We start from the raw sequence: 15,491 nt of genomic DNA on the forward strand, positions 1-15,491 counted from the left end.
CCTAACCCTTTCTAACCCTAACCCTTTCTAACCTAACCCTTTCTAACCTAACCCTTTCTAACCCTAACCCTTTCTAACCCTAACCCTTTCTAACCCTTTCAAGCCCTAACCCAAACGCCCCTCCCTCCCTCCCTCCCTCCCTCCCTCGTTTTTCCCTTTGACACGCTTAGAAAGAGTGCACCCTTCCCGGAGGCGCTGCAATACCGGGGCGATGCGCGGAGCGGACGGAGCGAGCCCCTGTTCCGACTCCCTGTTGCAAAAATCCGTTTAATATGTTGTCCTCGCATGGAGGACGTATCAGATATTAAACTGATAAGAACAGACACTACACTTGATCTGAGCCAAAAGGCCGAGAAGCGATGACCGCACTATTGGACGCCCCGCGCGCCCGGGCCCTCCGTGCGCCAGCCGGGCCGCTCGGTCACCTCTCTGCACTCACTCACTCACTCACTCACTCACTCACTCACTCCCCTTTGAAGTCACTCACCTCACCTCCGTTTTTTTTTTTTTTTTTTTTTTTTTTTTTTTTTTTTTTTTTATCTAAAAGGGCGGGAAAACGCCACCGGCCGACAGGCCTCCGCGCGCCAAAACCCTTTTTTTTTTTTTTTTTTTTACTTTTTTACCCTAACCTTTTTTACACTAACCCTTTCTAACCCTAACCTAACCCTTTCTAACCTAACCCTTTCTAACCTAACCCTTTCTAACCTAACCCTTTCTAACCTAACCCTTTCTAACCTAACCCTTTCTAACCTAACCCTTTCTAACCCTTTCAAGCCCTAACCCAAACGCCCTTCCCTCCCTCCCTCCCTCCGTCCCTCGTTTTTCCCTTTGACACGCTTAGAAAGAGTGCACCCTTCCCGGAGGCGCTGCAATACCGGGGCGATGCGCGGAGCGGACGGAGCGAGCCCCTGTTCCGACTCCCTGTTGCAAAAATCCGTTTAATATGTTGTCCTCGCATGGAGGACGTATCAGATATTAAACTGATAAGAACAGACACTACACTTGATCTGAGCCAAAAGGCCGAGAAGCGATGACCGCACTATTGGACGCCCCGCGCGCCCGGGCCCTCCGTGCGCCAGCCGGGCCGCTCGGTCACCTCTCTGCACTCACTCACTCACTCACTCACTCACTCACTCACTCCCCTTTGAAGTCACTCACCTCACCTCCGTTTTTTTTTTTTTTTTTTTTTTTTTTTTTTTTTTTTTTTTATCTAAAAGGGCGGGAAAACGCCACCGGCCGACAGGCCTCCGCGCGCCAAAACCCTTTTTTTTCTTTTTTCTTTTTTACCCTAACCTTTTTTACCCTAACCCTTTCTAACCCTAACCTAAACCTTTCTAACCTAACCCTTTCTAACCTAACCCTTTCTAACCCTAACCCTTTCTAACCCTAACCCTTTCTAACCTAACCCTTTCTAACCTAACCCTTTCTAACCCTAACCCTTTCTAACCCTAACCCTTTCTAACCCTTTCAAGCCCTAACCCAAACGCCCCTCCCTCCCTCCCTCCCTCCCTCCCTCGTTTTTCCCTTTGACACGCTTAGAAAGAGTGCACCCTTCCCGGAGGCGCTGCAATACCGGGGCGATGCGCGGAGCGGACGGAGCGAGCCCCTGTTCCGACTCCCTGTTGCAAAAATCCGTTTAATATGTTGTCCTCGCATGGAGGACGTATCAGATATTAAACTGATAAGAACAGACACTACACTTGATCTGAGCCAAAAGGCCGAGAAGCGATGACCGCACTATTGGACGCCCCGCGCGCCCGGGCCCTCCGTGCGCCAGCCGGGCCGCTCGGTCACCTCTCTGCACTCACTCACTCACTCACTCACTCACTCACTCACTCCCCTTTGAAGTCACTCACCTCACCTCCGTTTTTTTTTTTTTTTTTTTTTTTTTTTTTTTTTTTTTTTTTATCTAAAAGGGCGGGAAAACGCCACCGGCCGACAGGCCTCCGCGCGCCAAAACCCTTTTTTTTTTTTTTTTTCTTTTTTACCCTAACCTTTTTTACACTAACCCTTTCTAACCCTAACCTAACCCTTTCTAACCTAACCCTTTCTAACCTAACCCTTTCTAACCTAACCCTTTCTAACCTAACCCTTTCTAACCTAACCCTTTCTAACCTAACCCTTTCTAACCCTTTCAAGCCCTAACCCAAACGCCCTTCCCTCCCTCCCTCCCTCCGTCCCTCGTTTTTCCCTTTGACACGCTTAGAAAGAGTGCACCCTTCCCGGAGGCGCTGCAATACCGGGGCGATGCGCGGAGCGGACGGAGCGAGCCCCTGTTCCGACTCCCTGTTGCAAAAATCCGTTTAATATGTTGTCCTCGCATGGAGGACGTATCAGATATTAAACTGATAAGAACAGACACTACACTTGATCTGAGCCAAAAGGCCGAGAAGCGATGACCGCACTATTGGACGCCCCGCGCGCCCGGGCCCTCCGTGCGCCAGCCGGGCCGCTCGGTCACCTCTCTGCACTCACTCACTCACTCACTCACTCACTCACTCACTCCCCTTTGAAGTCACTCACCTCACCTCCGTTTTTTTTTTTTTTTTTTTTTTTTTTTTTTTTTTTTTTTTATCTAAAAGGGCGGGAAAACGCCACCGGCCGACAGGCCTCCGCGCGCCAAAACCCTTTTTTTTCTTTTTTCTTTTTTACCCTAACCTTTTTTACCCTAACCCTTTCTAACCCTAACCTAAACCTTTCTAACCTAACCCTTTCTAACCTAACCCTTTCTAACCCTAACCCTTTCTAACCCTAACCCTTTCTAACCTAACCCTTTCTAACCTAACCCTTTCTAACCCTAACCCTTTCTAACCCTAACCCTTTCTAACCCTTTCAAGCCCTAACCCAAACGCCCCTCCCTCCCTCCCTCCCTCCCTCCCTCGTTTTTCCCTTTGACACGCTTAGAAAGAGTGCACCCTTCCCGGAGGCGCTGCAATACCGGGGCGATGCGCGGAGCGGACGGAGCGAGCCCCTGTTCCGACTCCCTGTTGCAAAAATCCGTTTAATATGTTGTCCTCGCATGGAGGACGTATCAGATATTAAACTGATAAGAACAGACACTACACTTGATCTGAGCCAAAAGGCCGAGAAGCGATGACCGCACTATTGGACGCCCCGCGCGCCCGGGCCCTCCGTGCGCCAGCCGGGCCGCTCGGTCACCTCTCTGCACTCACTCACTCACTCACTCACTCACTCACTCACTCCCCTTTGAAGTCACTCACCTCACCTCCGTTTTTTTTTTTTTTTTTTTTTTTTTTTTTTTTTTTTTTTATCTAAAAGGGCGGGAAAACGCCACCGGCCGACAGGCCTCCGCGCGCCAAAACCCTTTTTTTTTTTTTTTTTCTTTTTTACCCTAACCTTTTTTACACTAACCCTTTCTAACCCTAACCTAACCCTTTCTAACCTAACCCTTTCTAACCTAACCCTTTCTAACCTAACCCTTTCTAACCTAACCCTTTCTAACCTAACCCTTTCTAACCTAACCCTTTCTAACCCTTTCAAGCCCTAACCCAAACGCCCTTCCCTCCCTCCCTCCCTCCGTCCCTCGTTTTTCCCTTTGACACGCTTAGAAAGAGTGCACCCTTCCCGGAGGCGCTGCAATACCGGGGCGATGCGCGGAGCGGACGGAGCGAGCCCCTGTTCCGACTCCCTGTTGCAAAAATCCGTTTAATATGTTGTCCTCGCATGGAGGACGTATCAGATATTAAACTGATAAGAACAGACACTACACTTGATCTGAGCCAAAAGGCCGAGAAGCGATGACCGCACTATTGGACGCCCCGCGCGCCCGGGCCCTCCGTGCGCCAGCCGGGCCGCTCGGTCACCTCTCTGCACTCACTCACTCACTCACTCACTCACTCACTCACTCCCCTTTGAAGTCACTCACCTCACCTCCGTTTTTTTTTTTTTTTTTTTTTTTTTTTTTTTTTTTTTTTTTTTTTATCTAAAAGGGCGGGAAAACGCCACCGGCCGACAGGCCTCCGCGCGCCAAAACCCTTTTTTTTCTTTTTTCTTTTTTACCCTAACCTTTTTTACCCTAACCCTTTCTAACCCTAACCTAAACCTTTCTAACCTAACCCTTTCTAACCTAACCCTTTCTAACCCTAACCCTTTCTAACCCTAACCCTTTCTAACCTAACCCTTTCTAACCTAACCCTTTCTAACCCTAACCCTTTCTAACCCTAACCCTTTCTAACCCTTTCAAGCCCTAACCCAAACGCCCCTCCCTCCCTCCCTCCCTCCCTCCCTCGTTTTTCCCTTTGACACGCTTAGAAAGAGTGCACCCTTCCCGGAGGCGCTGCAATACCGGGGCGATGCGCGGAGCGGACGGAGCGAGCCCCTGTTCCGACTCCCTGTTGCAAAAATCCGTTTAATATGTTGTCCTCGCATGGAGGACGTATCAGATATTAAACTGATAAGAACAGACACTACACTTGATCTGAGCCAAAAGGCCGAGAAGCGATGACCGCACTATTGGACGCCCCGCGCGCCCGGGCCCTCCGTGCGCCAGCCGGGCCGCTCGGTCACCTCTCTGCACTCACTCACTCACTCACTCACTCACTCACTCACTCCCCTTTGAAGTCACTCACCTCACCTCCGTTTTTTTTTTTTTTTTTTTTTTTTTTTTTTTTTTTTTTTATCTAAAAGGGCGGGAAAACGCCACCGGCCGACAGGCCTCCGCGCGCCAAAACCCTTTTTTTTCTTTTTTCTTTTTTACTTTTTTTACCCTAACCCTTTTACCCTAACCTAAACCTTTCTAACCTAACCCTTTCTAACCTAACCCTTTCTAACCCTAACCCTTTCTAACCCTAACCCTTTCTAACCTAACCCTTTCTAACCTAACCCTTTCTAACCTAACCCTTTCTAACCTAACCCTTTCTAACCCTTTCAAGCCCTAACCCAAACGCCCTTCCCTCCCTCCCTCCCTCCCTCCCTCGTTTTTCCCTTTGACACGCTTAGAAAGAGTGCACCCTTCCCGGAGGCGCTGCAATACCGGGGCGATGCGCGGAGCGGACGGAGCGAGCCCCTGTTCCGACTCCCTGTTGCAAAAATCCGTTTAATATGTTGTCCTCGCATGGAGGACGTATCAGATATTAAACTGATAAGAACAGACACTACACTTGATCTGAGCCAAAAGGCCGAGAAGCGATGACCGCACTATTGGACGCCCCGCGCGCCCGGGCCCTCCGTGCGCCAGCCGGGCCGCTCGGTCACCTCTCTGCACTCACTCACTCACTCACTCACTCACTCACTCACTCCCCTTTGAAGTCACTCACCTCACCTCCGTTTTTTTTTTTTTTTTTTTTTTTTTTTTTTTTTTTTTTTATCTAAAAGGGCGGGAAAACGCCACCGGCCGACAGGCCTCCGCGCGCCAAAACCCTTTTTTTTTTTTTTTCTTTTTTACCCTAACCTTTTTTACCCTAACCCTTTCTAACCCTAACCTAACCCTTTCTAACCTAACCCTTTCTAACCTAACCCTTTCTAACCTAACCCTTTCTAACCTAACCCTTTCTAACCTAACCCTTTCTAACCTAACCCTTTCTAACCCTTTCAAGCCCTAACCCAAACGCCCTTCCCTCCCTCCCTCCCTCCGTCCCTCGTTTTTCCCTTTGACACGCTTAGAAAGAGTGCACCCTTCCCGGAGGCGCTGCAATACCGGGGCGATGCGCGGAGCGGACGGAGCGAGCCCCTGTTCCGACTCCCTGTTGCAAAAATCCGTTTAATATGTTGTCCTCGCATGGAGGACGTATCAGATATTAAACTGATAAGAACAGACACTACACTTGATCTGAGCCAAAAGGCCGAGAAGCGATGACCGCACTATTGGACGCCCCGCGCGCCCGGGCCCTCCGTGCGCCAGCCGGGCCGCTCGGTCACCTCTCTGCACTCACTCACTCACTCACTCACTCACTCACTCACTCCCCTTTGAAGTCACTCACCTCACCTCCGTTTTTTTTTTTTTTTTTTTTTTTTTTTTTTTTTTTTTTTTATCTAAAAGGGCGGGAAAACGCCACCGGCCGACAGGCCTCCGCGCGCCAAAACCCTTTTTTTTCTTTTTTCTTTTTTACCCTAACCTTTTTTACCCTAACCCTTTCTAACCCTAACCTAAACCTTTCTAACCTAACCCTTTCTAACCTAACCCTTTCTAACCCTAACCCTTTCTAACCCTAACCCTTTCTAACCTAACCCTTTCTAACCTAACCCTTTCTAACCCTAACCCTTTCTAACCCTAACCCTTTCTAACCCTTTCAAGCCCTAACCCAAACGCCCCTCCCTCCCTCCCTCCCTCCCTCCCTCGTTTTTCCCTTTGACACGCTTAGAAAGAGTGCACCCTTCCCGGAGGCGCTGCAATACCGGGGCGATGCGCGGAGCGGACGGAGCGAGCCCCTGTTCCGACTCCCTGTTGCAAAAATCCGTTTAATATGTTGTCCTCGCATGGAGGACGTATCAGATATTAAACTGATAAGAACAGACACTACACTTGATCTGAGCCAAAAGGCCGAGAAGCGATGACCGCACTATTGGACGCCCCGCGCGCCCGGGCCCTCCGTGCGCCAGCCGGGCCGCTCGGTCACCTCTCTGCACTCACTCACTCACTCACTCACTCACTCACTCACTCCCCTTTGAAGTCACTCACCTCACCTCCGTTTTTTTTTTTTTTTTTTTTTTTTTTTTTTTTTTTTTTTATCTAAAAGGGCGGGAAAACGCCACCGGCCGACAGGCCTCCGCGCGCCAAAACCCTTTTTTTTCTTTTTTCTTTTTTACCCTAACCTTTTTTACCCTAACCCTTTCTAACCCTAACCTAAACCTTTCTAACCTAACCCTTTCTAACCTTTCTAACCCTTTCTAACCCTAACCCCTTTCTAACCTAACCCTTTCTAACCTAACCCTTTCTAACCTAACCCTTTCTAACCCTTTCAAGCCCTAACCCAAACGCCCTTCCCTCCCTCCCTCCCTCCCTCCCTCGTTTTTCCCTTTGACACGCTTAGAAAGAGTGCACCCTTCCCGGAGGCGCTGCAATACCGGGGCGATGCGCGGAGCGGACGGAGCGAGCCCCTGTTCCGACTCCCTGTTGCAAAAATCCGTTTAATATGTTGTCCTCGCATGGAGGACGTATCAGATATTAAACTGATAAGAACAGACACTACACTTGATCTGAGCCAAAAGGCCGAGAAGCGATGACCGCACTATTGGACGCCCCGCGCGCCCGGGCCCTCCGTGCGCCAGCCGGGCCGCTCGGTCACCTCTCTGCACTCACTCACTCACTCACTCACTCACTCACTCACTCCCCTTTGAAGTCACTCACCTCACCTCCGTTTTTTTTTTTTTTTTTTTTTTTTTTTTTTTTTTTTTTTTTATCTAAAAGGGCGGGAAAACGCCACCGGCCGACAGGCCTCCGCGCGCCAAAACCCTTTTTTTTCTTTTTTCTTTTTTACCCTAACCTTTTTTACCCTAACCCTTTCTAACCCTAACCTAAACCTTTCTAACCTAACCCTTTCTAACCTAACCCTTTCTAACCCTAACCCTTTCTAACCCTAACCCTTTCTAACCTAACCCTTTCTAACCTAACCCTTTCTAACCCTAACCCTTTCTAACCCTAACCCTTTCTAACCCTTTCAAGCCCTAACCCAAACGCCCTTCCCTCCCTCCCTCCCTCCGTCCCTCGTTTTTCCCTTTGACACGCTTAGAAAGAGTGCACCCTTCCCGGAGGCGCTGCAATACCGGGGCGATGCGCGGAGCGGACGGAGCGAGCCCCTGTTCCGACTCCCTGTTGCAAAAATCCGTTTAATATGTTGTCCTCGCATGGAGGACGTATCAGATATTAAACTGATAAGAACAGACACTACACTTGATCTGAGCCAAAAGGCCGAGAAGCGATGACCGCACTATTGGACGCCCCGCGCGCCCGGGCCCTCCGTGCGCCAGCCGGGCCGCTCGGTCACCTCTCTGCACTCACTCACTCACTCACTCACTCACTCACTCACTCCCCTTTGAAGTCACTCACCTCACCTCCGTTTTTTTTTTTTTTTTTTTTTTTTTTTTTTTTTTTTTTTATCTAAAAGGGCGGGAAAACGCCACCGGCCGACAGGCCTCCGCGCGCCAAAACCCTTTTTTTTCTTTTTTCTTTTTTACCCTAACCTTTTTTACCCTAACCCTTTCTAACCCTAACCTAAACCTTTCTAACCTAACCCTTTCTAACCTAACCCTTTCTAACCCTAACCCTTTCTAACCCTAACCCTTTCTAACCTAACCCTTTCTAACCTAACCCTTTCTAACCCTAACCCTTTCTAACCCTAACCCTTTCTAACCCTTTCAAGCCCTAACCCAAACGCCCCTCCCTCCCTCCCTCCCTCCCTCCCTCGTTTTTCCCTTTGACACGCTTAGAAAGAGTGCACCCTTCCCGGAGGCGCTGCAATACCGGGGCGATGCGCGGAGCGGACGGAGCGAGCCCCTGTTCCGACTCCCTGTTGCAAAAATCCGTTTAATATGTTGTCCTCGCATGGAGGACGTATCAGATATTAAACTGATAAGAACAGACACTACACTTGATCTGAGCCAAAAGGCCGAGAAGCGATGACCGCACTATTGGACGCCCCGCGCGCCCGGGCCCTCCGTGCGCCAGCCGGGCCGCTCGGTCACCTCTCTGCACTCACTCACTCACTCACTCACTCACTCACTCACTCCCCTTTGAAGTCACTCACCTCACCTCCGTTTTTTTTTTTTTTTTTTTTTTTTTTTTTTTTTTTTTTTCTAAAAGGGCGGGAAAACGCCACCGGCCGACAGGCCTCCGCGCGCCAAAACCCTTTTTTTTTTTTTTTTTTTTACTTTTTTACCCTAACCTTTTTTACACTAACCCTTTCTAACCCTAACCTAACCCTTTCTAACCTAACCCTTTCTAACCTAACCCTTTCTAACCTAACCCTTTCTAACCTAACCCTTTCTAACCTAACCCTTTCTAACCTAACCCTTTCTAACCCTTTCAAGCCCTAACCCAAACGCCCTTCCCTCCCTCCCTCCCTCCGTCCCTCGTTTTTCCCTTTGACACGCTTAGAAAGAGTGCACCCTTCCCGGAGGCGCTGCAATACCGGGGCGATGCGCGGAGCGGACGGAGCGAGCCCCTGTTCCGACTCCCTGTTGCAAAAATCCGTTTAATATGTTGTCCTCGCATGGAGGACGTATCAGATATTAAACTGATAAGAACAGACACTACACTTGATCTGAGCCAAAAGGCCGAGAAGCGATGACCGCACTATTGGACGCCCCGCGCGCCCGGGCCCTCCGTGCGCCAGCCGGGCCGCTCGGTCACCTCTCTGCACTCACTCACTCACTCACTCACTCACTCACTCACTCCCCTTTGAAGTCACTCACCTCACCTCCGTTTTTTTTTTTTTTTTTTTTTTTTTTTTTTTTTTTTTTTTATCTAAAAGGGCGGGAAAACGCCACCGGCCGACAGGCCTCCGCGCGCCAAAACCCTTTTTTTTCTTTTTTCTTTTTTACCCTAACCTTTTTTACCCTAACCCTTTCTAACCCTAACCTAAACCTTTCTAACCTAACCCTTTCTAACCTAACCCTTTCTAACCCTAACCCTTTCTAACCCTAACCCTTTCTAACCTAACCCTTTCTAACCTAACCCTTTCTAACCCTAACCCTTTCTAACCCTAACCCTTTCTAACCCTTTCAAGCCCTAACCCAAACGCCCCTCCCTCCCTCCCTCCCTCCCTCCCTCCCTCGTTTTTCCCTTTGACACGCTTAGAAAGAGTGCACCCTTCCCGGAGGCGCTGCAATACCGGGGCGATGCGCGGAGCGGACGGAGCGAGCCCCTGTTCCGACTCCCTGTTGCAAAAATCCGTTTAATATGTTGTCCTCGCATGGAGGACGTATCAGATATTAAACTGATAAGAACAGACACTACACTTGATCTGAGCCAAAAGGCCGAGAAGCGATGACCGCACTATTGGACGCCCCGCGCGCCCGGGCCCTCCGTGCGCCAGCCGGGCCGCTCGGTCACCTCTCTGCACTCACTCACTCACTCACTCACTCACTCACTCACTCCCCTTTGAAGTCACTCACCTCACCTCCGTTTTTTTTTTTTTTTTTTTTTTTTTTTTTTTTTTTTTTTTTATCTAAAAGGGCGGGAAAACGCCACCGGCCGACAGGCCTCCGCGCGCCAAAACCCTTTTTTTTTTTTTTCTTTTTTACTTTTTTTACCCTAACCCTTTTACCTAACCTAAACCTTTCTAACCCTTTCTAACCTAACCCTTTCTAACCCTAACCCTTTCTAACCCTAACCCTTTCTAACCTAACCCTTTCTAACCTAACCCTTTCTAACCTAACCCTTTCTAACCTAACCCTTTCTAACCCTTTCAAGCCCTAACCCAAACGCCCTTCCCTCCCTCCCTCCCTCCGTCCCTCGTTTTTCCCTTTGACACGCTTAGAAAGAGTGCACCCTTCCCGGAGGCGCTGCAATACCGGGGCGATGCGCGGAGCGGACGGAGCGAGCCCCTGTTCCGACTCCCTGTTGCAAAAATCCGTTTAATATGTTGTCCTCGCATGGAGGACGTATCAGATATTAAACTGATAAGAACAGACACTACACTTGATCTGAGCCAAAAGGCCGAGAAGCGATGACCGCACTATTGGACGCCCCGCGCGCCCGGGCCCTCCGTGCGCCAGCCGGGCCGCTCGGTCACCTCTCTGCACTCACTCACTCACTCACTCACTCACTCACTCACTCCCCTTTGAAGTCACTCACCTCACCTCCGTTTTTTTTTTTTTTTTTTTTTTTTTTTTTTTTTTTTTTTTTTTATCTAAAAGGGCGGGAAAACGCCACCGGCCGACAGGCCTCCGCGCGCCAAAACCCTTTTTTTTCTTTTTTCTTTTTTACTTTTTTTACCCTAACCCTTTTACCCTAACCTAAACCTTTCTAACCTAACCCTTTCTAACCTAACCCTTTCTAACCCTAACCCTTTCTAACCCTAACCCTTTCTAACCTAACCCTTTCTAACCTAACCCTTTCTAACCCTAACCCTTTCTAACCTAACCCTTTCTAACCCTTTCAAGCCCTAACCCAAACGCCCTTCCCTCCCTCCCTCCCTCCGTCCCTCGTTTTTCCCTTTGACACGCTTAGAAAGAGTGCACCCTTCCCGGAGGCGCTGCAATACCGGGGCGATGCGCGGAGCGGACGGAGCGAGCCCCTGTTCCGACTCCCTGTTGCAAAAATCCGTTTAATATGTTGTCCTCGCATGGAGGACGTATCAGATATTAAACTGATAAGAACAGACACTACACTTGATCTGAGCCAAAAGGCCGAGAAGCGATGACCGCACTATTGGACGCCCCGCGCGCCCGGGCCCTCCGTGCGCCAGCCGGGCCGCTCGGTCACCTCTCTGCACTCACTCACTCACTCACTCACTCACTCACTCACTCCCCTTTGAAGTCACTCACCTCACCTCCGTTTTTTTTTTTTTTTTTTTTTTTTTTTTTTTTTTTTTTTTATCTAAAAGGGCGGGAAAACGCCACCGGCCGACAGGCCTCCGCGCGCCAAAACCCTTTTTTTTCTTTTTTCTTTTTTACCCTAACCTTTTTTACCCTAACCCTTTCTAACCCTAACCTAAACCTTTCTAACCTAACCCTTTCTAACCTAACCCTTTCTAACCCTAACCCTTTCTAACCCTAACCCTTTCTAACCTAACCCTTTCTAACCTAACCCTTTCTAACCCTAACCCTTTCTAACCCTAACCCTTTCTAACCCTTTCAAGCCCTAACCCAAACGCCCCTCCCTCCCTCCCTCCCTCCCTCCCTCGTTTTTCCCTTTGACACGCTTAGAAAGAGTGCACCCTTCCCGGAGGCGCTGCAATACCGGGGCGATGCGCGGAGCGGACGGAGCGAGCCCCTGTTCCGACTCCCTGTTGCAAAAATCCGTTTAATATGTTGTCCTCGCATGGAGGACGTATCAGATATTAAACTGATAAGAACAGACACTACACTTGATCTGAGCCAAAAGGCCGAGAAGCGATGACCGCACTATTGGACGCCCCGCGCGCCCGGGCCCTCCGTGCGCCAGCCGGGCCGCTCGGTCACCTCTCTGCACTCACTCACTCACTCACTCACTCACTCACTCACTCCCCTTTGAAGTCACTCACCTCACCTCCGTTTTTTTTTTTTTTTTTTTTTTTTTTTTTTTTTTTTTTTTTTTATCTAAAAGGGCGGGAAAACGCCACCGGCCGACAGGCCTCCGCGCGCCAAAACCCTTTTTTTTTTTTTTTTTCTTTTTTACCCTAACCTTTTTTACACTAACCCTTTCTAACCCTAACCTAACCCTTTCTAACCTAACCCTTTCTAACCTAACCCTTTCTAACCTAACCCTTTCTAACCTAACCCTTTCTAACCTAACCCTTTCTAACCTAACCCTTTCTAACCCTTTCAAGCCCTAACCCAAACGCCCTTCCCTCCCTCCCTCCCTCCGTCCCTCGTTTTTCCCTTTGACACGCTTAGAAAGAGTGCACCCTTCCCGGAGGCGCTGCAATACCGGGGCGATGCGCGGAGCGGACGGAGCGAGCCCCTGTTCCGACTCCCTGTTGCAAAAATCCGTTTAATATGTTGTCCTCGCATGGAGGACGTATCAGATATTAAACTGATAAGAACAGACACTACACTTGATCTGAGCCAAAAGGCCGAGAAGCGATGACCGCACTATTGGACGCCCCGCGCGCCCGGGCCCTCCGTGCGCCAGCCGGGCCGCTCGGTCACCTCTCTGCACTCACTCACTCACTCACTCACTCACTCACTCACTCCCCTTTGAAGTCACTCACCTCACCTCCGTTTTTTTTTTTTTTTTTTTTTTTTTTTTTTTTTTTTTTTTATCTAAAAGGGCGGGAAAACGCCACCGGCCGACAGGCCTCCGCGCGCCAAAACCCTTTTTTTTCTTTTTTCTTTTTTACCCTAACCTTTTTTACCCTAACCCTTTCTAACCCTAACCTAAACCTTTCTAACCTAACCCTTTCTAACCTAACCCTTTCTAACCCTAACCCTTTCTAACCCTAACCCTTTCTAACCTAACCCTTTCTAACCTAACCCTTTCTAACCCTAACCCTTTCTAACCCTAACCCTTTCTAACCCTTTCAAGCCCTAACCCAAACGCCCCTCCCTCCCTCCCTCCCTCCCTCCCTCGTTTTTCCCTTTGACACGCTTAGAAAGAGTGCACCCTTCCCGGAGGCGCTGCAATACCGGGGCGATGCGCGGAGCGGACGGAGCGAGCCCCTGTTCCGACTCCCTGTTGCAAAAATCCGTTTAATATGTTGTCCTCGCATGGAGGACGTATCAGATATTAAACTGATAAGAACAGACACTACACTTGATCTGAGCCAAAAGGCCGAGAAGCGATGACCGCACTATTGGACGCCCCGCGCGCCCGGGCCCTCCGTGCGCCAGCCGGGCCGCTCGGTCACCTCTCTGCACTCACTCACTCACTCACTCACTCACTCACTCACTCCCCTTTGAAGTCACTCACCTCACCTCCGTTTTTTTTTTTTTTTTTTTTTTTTTTTTTTTTTTTTTTTTTATCTAAAAGGGCGGGAAAACGCCACCGGCCGACAGGCCTCCGCGCGCCAAAACCCTTTTTTTTCTTTTTTCTTTTTTACCCTAACCTTTTTTACCCTAACCCTTTCTAACCCTAACCTAAACCTTTCTAACCTAACCCTTTCTAACCTAACCCTTTCTAACCCTAACCCTTTCTAACCCTAACCCTTTCTAACCTAACCCTTTCTAACCTAACCCTTTCTAACCCTAACCCTTTCTAACCCTAACCCTTTCTAACCCTTTCAAGCCCTAACCCAAACGCCCCTCCCTCCCTCCCTCCCTCCCTCCCTCGTTTTTCCCTTTGACACGCTTAGAAAGAGTGCACCCTTCCCGGAGGCGCTGCAATACCGGGGCGATGCGCGGAGCGGACGGAGCGAGCCCCTGTTCCGACTCCCTGTTGCAAAAATCCGTTTAATATGTTGTCCTCGCATGGAGGACGTATCAGATATTAAACTGATAAGAACAGACACTACACTTGATCTGAGCCAAAAGGCCGAGAAGCGATGACCGCACTATTGGACGCCCCGCGCGCCCGGGCCCTCCGTGCGCCAGCCGGGCCGCTCGGTCACCTCTCTGCACTCACTCACTCACTCACTCACTCACTCACTCACTCCCCTTTGAAGTCACTCACCTCACCTCCGTTTTTTTTTTTTTTTTTTTTTTTTTTTTTTTTTTTTTTTTTTTATCTAAAAGGGCGGGAAAACGCCACCGGCCGACAGGCCTCCGCGCGCCAAAACCCTTTTTTTTTTTTTTTTTTTTACTTTTTTACCCTAACCTTTTTTACACTAACCCTTTCTAACCCTAACCTAACCCTTTCTAACCTAACCCTTTCTAACCTAACCCTTTCTAACCTAACCCTTTCTAACCTAACCCTTTCTAACCTAACCCTTTCTAACCTAACCCTTTCTAACCCTTTCAAGCCCTAACCCAAACGCCCTTCCCTCCCTCCCTCCCTCCGTCCCTCGTTTTTCCCTTTGACACGCTTAGAAAGAGTGCACCCTTCCCGGAGGCGCTGCAATACCGGGGCGATGCGCGGAGCGGACGGAGCGAGCCCCTGTTCCGACTCCCTGTTGCAAAAATCCGTTTAATATGTTGTCCTCGCATGGAGGACGTATCAGATATTAAACTGATAAGAACAGACACTACACTTGATCTGAGCCAAAAGGCCGAGAAGCGATGACCGCACTATTGGACGCCCCGCGCGCCCGGGCCCTCCGTGCGCCAGCCGGGCCGCTCGGTCACCTCTCTGCACTCACTCACTCACTCACTCACTCACTCACTCACTCCCCTTTGAAGTCACTCACCTCACCTCCGTTTTTTTTTTTTTTTTTTTTTTTTTTTTTTTTTTTTTTTTATCTAAAAGGGCGGGAAAACGCCACCGGCCGACAGGCCTCCGCGCGCCAAAACCCTTTTTTTTCTTTTTTCTTTTTTACCCTAACCTTTTTTACCCTAACCCTTTCTAACCCTAACCTAAACCTTTCTAACCTAACCCTTTCTAACCTAACCCTTTCTAACCCTAACCCTTTCTAACCCTAACCCTTTCTAACCTAACCCTTTCTAACCTAACCCTTTCTAACCCTAACCCTTTCTAACCCTAACCCTTTCTAACCCTTTCAAGCCCTAACCCAAACGCCCCTCCCTCCCTCCCTCCCTCCCTCCCTCGTTTTTCCCTTTGACACGCTTAGAAAGAGTGCACCCTTCCCGGAGGCGCTGCAATACCGGGGCGATGCGCGGAGCGGACGGAGCGAGCCCCTGTTCCGACTCCCTGTTGCAAAAATCCGTTTAATATGTTGTCCTCGCATGGAGGACGTATCAGATATTAAACTGATAAGAACAGACACTACACTTGATCTGAGCCAAAAGGCCGAGAAGCGATGACCGCACTATTGGACGCCCCGCGCGCCCGGGCCCTC

The 15,491-nt window shown here is 49.6% G+C and overlaps 23 non-coding genes across 23 annotated transcripts; all 23 read right to left on the minus strand.

Moving 5' to 3' along the window:
* Nucleotides 1-170: 170 nt before the first annotated feature.
* On the minus strand, nucleotides 171-361 carry LOC124488451. The gene has a single exon (XR_006958691.1). It is a non-coding gene; the product is annotated as a U2 spliceosomal RNA (small nuclear RNA).
* A 480-nt stretch (nucleotides 362-841) lies between these two features.
* On the minus strand, nucleotides 842-1,032 carry LOC124488463. Its single transcript, XR_006958702.1, has one exon. It is a non-coding gene; the product is annotated as a U2 spliceosomal RNA (small nuclear RNA).
* Nucleotides 1,033-1,539: 507 nt separating this feature from the next.
* Nucleotides 1,540-1,730, minus strand: LOC124488391. The gene has a single exon (XR_006958637.1). It is a non-coding gene; the product is annotated as a U2 spliceosomal RNA (small nuclear RNA).
* A 476-nt stretch (nucleotides 1,731-2,206) lies between these two features.
* LOC124488402 lies at nucleotides 2,207-2,397 on the minus strand. Its single transcript, XR_006958648.1, has one exon. It is a non-coding gene; the product is annotated as a U2 spliceosomal RNA (small nuclear RNA).
* Nucleotides 2,398-2,904: 507 nt separating this feature from the next.
* LOC124488413 lies at nucleotides 2,905-3,095 on the minus strand. Its single transcript, XR_006958659.1, has one exon. It is a non-coding gene; the product is annotated as a U2 spliceosomal RNA (small nuclear RNA).
* Nucleotides 3,096-3,569: 474 nt separating this feature from the next.
* Nucleotides 3,570-3,760, minus strand: LOC124488421. Its single transcript, XR_006958662.1, has one exon. It is a non-coding gene; the product is annotated as a U2 spliceosomal RNA (small nuclear RNA).
* Nucleotides 3,761-4,272: 512 nt separating this feature from the next.
* On the minus strand, nucleotides 4,273-4,463 carry LOC124488422. Its single transcript, XR_006958663.1, has one exon. It is a non-coding gene; the product is annotated as a U2 spliceosomal RNA (small nuclear RNA).
* Nucleotides 4,464-4,959: 496 nt separating this feature from the next.
* Nucleotides 4,960-5,150, minus strand: LOC124488423. The gene has a single exon (XR_006958664.1). It is a non-coding gene; the product is annotated as a U2 spliceosomal RNA (small nuclear RNA).
* Nucleotides 5,151-5,622: 472 nt separating this feature from the next.
* On the minus strand, nucleotides 5,623-5,813 carry LOC124488424. The gene has a single exon (XR_006958665.1). It is a non-coding gene; the product is annotated as a U2 spliceosomal RNA (small nuclear RNA).
* Nucleotides 5,814-6,320: 507 nt separating this feature from the next.
* LOC124488425 lies at nucleotides 6,321-6,511 on the minus strand. The gene has a single exon (XR_006958666.1). It is a non-coding gene; the product is annotated as a U2 spliceosomal RNA (small nuclear RNA).
* Nucleotides 6,512-6,989: 478 nt separating this feature from the next.
* On the minus strand, nucleotides 6,990-7,180 carry LOC124488426. Its single transcript, XR_006958667.1, has one exon. It is a non-coding gene; the product is annotated as a U2 spliceosomal RNA (small nuclear RNA).
* A 508-nt stretch (nucleotides 7,181-7,688) lies between these two features.
* LOC124488427 lies at nucleotides 7,689-7,879 on the minus strand. Its single transcript, XR_006958668.1, has one exon. It is a non-coding gene; the product is annotated as a U2 spliceosomal RNA (small nuclear RNA).
* Nucleotides 7,880-8,385: 506 nt separating this feature from the next.
* LOC124488429 lies at nucleotides 8,386-8,576 on the minus strand. Its single transcript, XR_006958670.1, has one exon. It is a non-coding gene; the product is annotated as a U2 spliceosomal RNA (small nuclear RNA).
* A 476-nt stretch (nucleotides 8,577-9,052) lies between these two features.
* LOC124488430 lies at nucleotides 9,053-9,243 on the minus strand. Its single transcript, XR_006958671.1, has one exon. It is a non-coding gene; the product is annotated as a U2 spliceosomal RNA (small nuclear RNA).
* Nucleotides 9,244-9,754: 511 nt separating this feature from the next.
* LOC124488431 lies at nucleotides 9,755-9,945 on the minus strand. Its single transcript, XR_006958672.1, has one exon. It is a non-coding gene; the product is annotated as a U2 spliceosomal RNA (small nuclear RNA).
* A 491-nt stretch (nucleotides 9,946-10,436) lies between these two features.
* Nucleotides 10,437-10,627, minus strand: LOC124488432. The gene has a single exon (XR_006958673.1). It is a non-coding gene; the product is annotated as a U2 spliceosomal RNA (small nuclear RNA).
* Nucleotides 10,628-11,128: 501 nt separating this feature from the next.
* LOC124488433 lies at nucleotides 11,129-11,319 on the minus strand. The gene has a single exon (XR_006958674.1). It is a non-coding gene; the product is annotated as a U2 spliceosomal RNA (small nuclear RNA).
* A 507-nt stretch (nucleotides 11,320-11,826) lies between these two features.
* LOC124488434 lies at nucleotides 11,827-12,017 on the minus strand. Its single transcript, XR_006958675.1, has one exon. It is a non-coding gene; the product is annotated as a U2 spliceosomal RNA (small nuclear RNA).
* A 478-nt stretch (nucleotides 12,018-12,495) lies between these two features.
* LOC124488435 lies at nucleotides 12,496-12,686 on the minus strand. The gene has a single exon (XR_006958676.1). It is a non-coding gene; the product is annotated as a U2 spliceosomal RNA (small nuclear RNA).
* A 507-nt stretch (nucleotides 12,687-13,193) lies between these two features.
* LOC124488436 lies at nucleotides 13,194-13,384 on the minus strand. The gene has a single exon (XR_006958677.1). It is a non-coding gene; the product is annotated as a U2 spliceosomal RNA (small nuclear RNA).
* Nucleotides 13,385-13,892: 508 nt separating this feature from the next.
* Nucleotides 13,893-14,083, minus strand: LOC124488438. Its single transcript, XR_006958678.1, has one exon. It is a non-coding gene; the product is annotated as a U2 spliceosomal RNA (small nuclear RNA).
* A 482-nt stretch (nucleotides 14,084-14,565) lies between these two features.
* LOC124488439 lies at nucleotides 14,566-14,756 on the minus strand. The gene has a single exon (XR_006958679.1). It is a non-coding gene; the product is annotated as a U2 spliceosomal RNA (small nuclear RNA).
* A 507-nt stretch (nucleotides 14,757-15,263) lies between these two features.
* Nucleotides 15,264-15,454, minus strand: LOC124488441. Its single transcript, XR_006958681.1, has one exon. It is a non-coding gene; the product is annotated as a U2 spliceosomal RNA (small nuclear RNA).
* Between the last annotated feature and the right edge of the window lie 37 nt (nucleotides 15,455-15,491).

Source organism: Hypomesus transpacificus, unplaced genomic scaffold, assembly GCF_021917145.1.
Source record: "Hypomesus transpacificus isolate Combined female unplaced genomic scaffold, fHypTra1 scaffold_134, whole genome shotgun sequence".
NCBI lineage: Eukaryota > Metazoa > Chordata > Actinopteri > Osmeriformes > Osmeridae > Hypomesus > Hypomesus transpacificus.